Consider the following 4,123-nt stretch of genomic DNA (forward strand, 5'->3'; position numbering starts at 1 on the left):
CCTTCCCTTCCCTTCCCTTCCCCCAACAGACCATCAGAAGTAGATCTGAATTGCTCATAGAAATGAAGAATGAAAATAAAACACAAACGCAAAAAAATATAAATGGAACTCCCATTTGACCCAGTAATCCCACTTCTAGGAATATATCCCAAGAAATCAGAAACACCAATCAGAAAGAATATATGCACCCCTATGTTCATAGCAGCACAATTTACAAATAGCTAAGATCTGGAAACAGCCTAAGTGGCCATCAGCAGATGAGTGGATTGAAAACTGTGGTACTTCCACAAAATGGAATACTAGGCTGCTGTGAAAAAGAAAGAACTCTTACCATTTGTAACAGCATTGATGGACCTGGAGAGGATTATGCTAAGCGAAATAAGCCAGTCAGAGAAAGATAAATATTACATGATCTCATTCATTTGTGGAATATAATGAACAACATAAACTGATGAACAAAAACAGATCCAAAGACACAGAAACATCGAACACACCATCAAACCTCAGAGGGAAGGTGGGAGTGGGTTGGTGGGGGCGTTAAGAGATCAACCAAAGGAGTTGTATGCATGCATAAAAGCATAACCAATGGACACAGACAGTAGAGGGATGAGGGCCTGTGCTGGGGTGTGGAAGTGGGCAGGGAGAGGTCAATGGGGGAAAAAGGAGACATATATAATACTTTCAACAATAAAGAATTTTTTAAGAAAACAGAATGGGGAAAAGGAGAACCACCCTGTTTGGGGAGGGGGATGGGTTTTAAGATATTAAAGGTACAGAAAATAAATAAATGATAAGATGAAAAGCTCAGAAGAGTCTCAGAAATACCTACCAAATAGTGTTAGTCCAGTTATCCCATTACTCACTAATAATGTTCATCAATAAATGATCACAAAAGAATGTCCGCTTGAAACTAGGTATTTCCTACTAGTATATAATAGCATTCTTTAGCTAAGATGCCACTTACCCTATTTAATAAAAAGCTAATATGCAAATAGACCAAATGGCAGAATGACCAGTTGCTATGACGCGCACTGACCACCAGGGGGCAGACACTCAGCCAGAAGCCAGGCTCACAGCTGGCTAGAGCAGTGATGGTGGCGGTAGCCTCTCCCGCCTCCACAGCAGCCTAAGCCATCATTCAGACATACCCCAAGGGCTCCCGGACTGAGAGAGGGCGCAGGCCAGGCTGAGGAACTCCCCCCCGCCAGTGTACAAATTTCATGCACCAGGCCTCTAGTTATAAAATAATATCACTGGTTATGTGTTCTGAGTTCATAAAATGTCATATTCTTTACTACCTTAACTTGAAGGTAGACTGGAATGCTGTGAAAGTAGGACAGGAGACTAGATATTAATCAAAATTGACTTTACCAGTGACAGAAAAGATATGACAGTCTCCATGATACCCCACTTATACTCGAAAGAGTATTATCTCAAAAAGAGAACAAACATCTAATTTCCCAAAATGTATATGACACATTCTCTCATATTATCTCCTTCTTATAGCACTTTCACCCATGTATACATGATTATGGATAAAAAAAATGGGAGGATGATAATTTTCCTAACTAAACTCAATATGGTTCTTTATCAGACGATTAAAGAAAAATAATCGTAAAACCTGAATGTTTACACAGAAACAAAAAAAGCACTGAAGGTACAGAAGGCAACACTCTGAACAATGTATATAAGTACCTATAAATTCCCTTTCTTCATACAAAAAAAATATGTGCAGGACAAAGGCAAAACAATGCATACAGATAAGGTTGAATAGTCTCCATTTATGGTTCACAAAATACCTCCCACATATATTTCTCATTTAATCTCACATAATGCTGTGAGGAATACAGACATATATTGTCCCATTTTTTAAAAAACTGGCCTGTCTACGATATCATAATAGTAGAGGCAGGACAGAGTCAGGTTTTCTGGTCTCTTTGTACTCTTTTCCACTATACCTAAAGATATCACGGGGCGTTTAGATAAGAAAATAAATTGACATTTTGAGTGAGTATATGTTCAGACTCACCAGTCATACTGCGTGCATTAGGCAGTTTACTTGTATCTTCTCATTTAATTCTCACGACCATCCCTTTGCACTTCATTGTCTTCATTTGGCAAGTGAAGCTATTCTAGCGGAGATGTTAGTTAAGGTGTCTAAATTCACACAACTAGAAAGTGGTAGAGCCCAGAATGCTTCAAATTTCATATACTCTATGGCAGAGATTCCCACTTGCTTCCATTTTCTAATTTCCTTAGTAATAAGATATCTGATATGAAGCTGAGTACAAGGCCATTAACTAAAGACTGTATTCCGTAGGCTTTCCTGAAAGTAGATGTGGTCAGATTAGCTACATCTTCACCTATGTATACATGATTATGATTAAACAAAAAGGAGAGCTAAGAGAAAAATACTGCACTTAAGCTTCCAGAAAGCCTACTTAAGAGGAGTGCTCTTCCTTGGTCCTTGCTCCATCCTGCTACCCGGAATGTGGATGTTATGGCTACAAACCTAACAATCATCTGGACCATGAGGACAGGAGTCAACCTTGGAAAAGCACAACATCTTAGAAGAGCTTGAATCCCTAACAACTGTGTATGTCATGGCCTTGGACTGACTGACTACTTACTCTTTTGCATGAAAAATAAACTGCTATCCCTATTTATGTCATTGATATTTGGGGATTCTTTATTATAGGCCACTAAACCTTACCTTAACAAATATACTCTACCATACCTTGCTCAAAAGCTAAAGAAAATTATTACCTTGACATCAAAGCTTGTGTATGTCAGCAAGCAGTGGTACTGTTTCTAAGTGGAACTTTCTTTTTACACTTAATAAGATCATTTTACACTTGATCATTTTATTTTTTTAATATATTTTTATTGATTTCAGAGAGGAAGGGAGAGGGAGGGAGAGAGAGAGATAGAAACATCAATGATGAGAGAGAATCATTGATTGGCTGCCTCCTGCATGCCCCTCACTGGGGATTGAGCCCGAAACCCAGCATGTGCCCTGACTGGGAATCGAAACCTGACCTCCTGGTTCACAGGTCAACGTTCAACCACTGAGTCATGCCGGGTGGGCTCATTTTACTTTTATATTCCTTTTCACAACATTCCTAGAAGTATTTCTATACTTCTCCCCACACACACACAAAAAAGTGTTCAAAGTCAAAAAGTAGTTGCAAACATATAAAACTAAGTATTCAATTAAGTAATACCTTCAATTAATACCTGAGAGCCCAGGCAGGGGAGGGTGGGAGGTAAGAGATCAACCAAAGGATTTGTATGCATGCATATAAGCGTAACCAATGGACACTGACAGTAGAGGGGTGTGGGCATGTGCTGGGGGGTGAGAGTGGCCAGGGAGAGGTCAATGGGGGAAAAAGGATACATATTTAATACTTTAAACAATAAAGAATTTAAATTTTAAAAAAACATTTCAGTGCTTACAATGCACTGTATCTAAAAATACCATGGTAAACAAAACAGAAATAGACCCAGCCCTCACAAAGCTAAAAATTATCTGATGTTACAACATCATGAGAAAGAAAAAATGCTCAACATCACTGAACATTAGGAAAATGCAAATCAAAACGATGAAACTACTTCACAATAGTAGGATGGCCACTATCAAAAAACAAAACAAGGAGAAAACAAGATGGCGGCATAGGTAAACACCGGAGATTGCTGCCTCCCACAACCACTTCAAAAATACAACTAAAAGACGGAACGGACATCATCCAGAACCACAGAAAGGCTGGCTGAGTGGAAATTCTACAACTAGAAGGAAAGAGAAAAGCATACCGAGTCTCAGAGGAGGCGCAGTGCGGAGGTGAAATACTAAGGTACGGAGGTGCGTGCTCGGAGCAGGCTGGCGGCTGAGGGCGCGGTTGTCGTTTTCAATCGGGAGGGAGTCTCAGGCTTTGAGCTCCAGTTCCAGGCGAGTCTCTAGGGACCCAGACTCATACGGGAGAAGCGGGACTGTCTGGCATCAGTCAGAACCCGAGGGCAGCTTTCTCTTCAAGGGGCTTGCAGCGATTAATGGGACACTGAGAAGCAGAGTCTCTGAGGGCAAGACTGAGAGCAGCCATAATTGCTAACCCCGCCCTGTTGATCC

This window comes from Myotis brandtii, unplaced genomic scaffold, assembly GCF_000412655.1.
Source record: "Myotis brandtii unplaced genomic scaffold, ASM41265v1 scaffold476, whole genome shotgun sequence".
NCBI lineage: Eukaryota > Metazoa > Chordata > Mammalia > Chiroptera > Vespertilionidae > Myotis > Myotis brandtii.